A 230-nucleotide genomic window follows, 5' to 3' on the forward strand; every position below is an offset into this window, starting at 1 on the left:
ACAGAAAACTGTTAAGCAGCACAACTGTTTTCAACAGTAAGAAATGTTTAAGCAGCTAATCAGCGTATTACAGTGATTTCTGAAGGACAATGTGAGACTGAAAACACTGCCATCACAGCAGTGAGTTACCATTTAAAATATAAATTAAAAATCTGAAATAAAAAAATTCATTATTGCTATATGAAAACAATATTACTGTGTTTTTGATCAAAAATATGCAGGCTTGGTGA

General features: G+C 30.9%; 1 protein-coding gene across 6 annotated transcripts in view; it reads right to left on the reverse strand.

Moving 5' to 3' along the window:
* LOC122328902 (sushi, von Willebrand factor type A, EGF and pentraxin domain-containing protein 1-like) overlaps window positions 1-230 on the reverse strand; it is a 502,117-nt gene that overhangs the window by 29,603 nt on the left and 472,284 nt on the right. The window lies entirely within an intron of this gene.

The sequence above is a fragment of the Puntigrus tetrazona genome, chromosome 23 (assembly GCF_018831695.1).
Source record: "Puntigrus tetrazona isolate hp1 chromosome 23, ASM1883169v1, whole genome shotgun sequence".
In the NCBI taxonomy this organism is placed as follows: domain Eukaryota; kingdom Metazoa; phylum Chordata; class Actinopteri; order Cypriniformes; family Cyprinidae; genus Puntigrus; species Puntigrus tetrazona.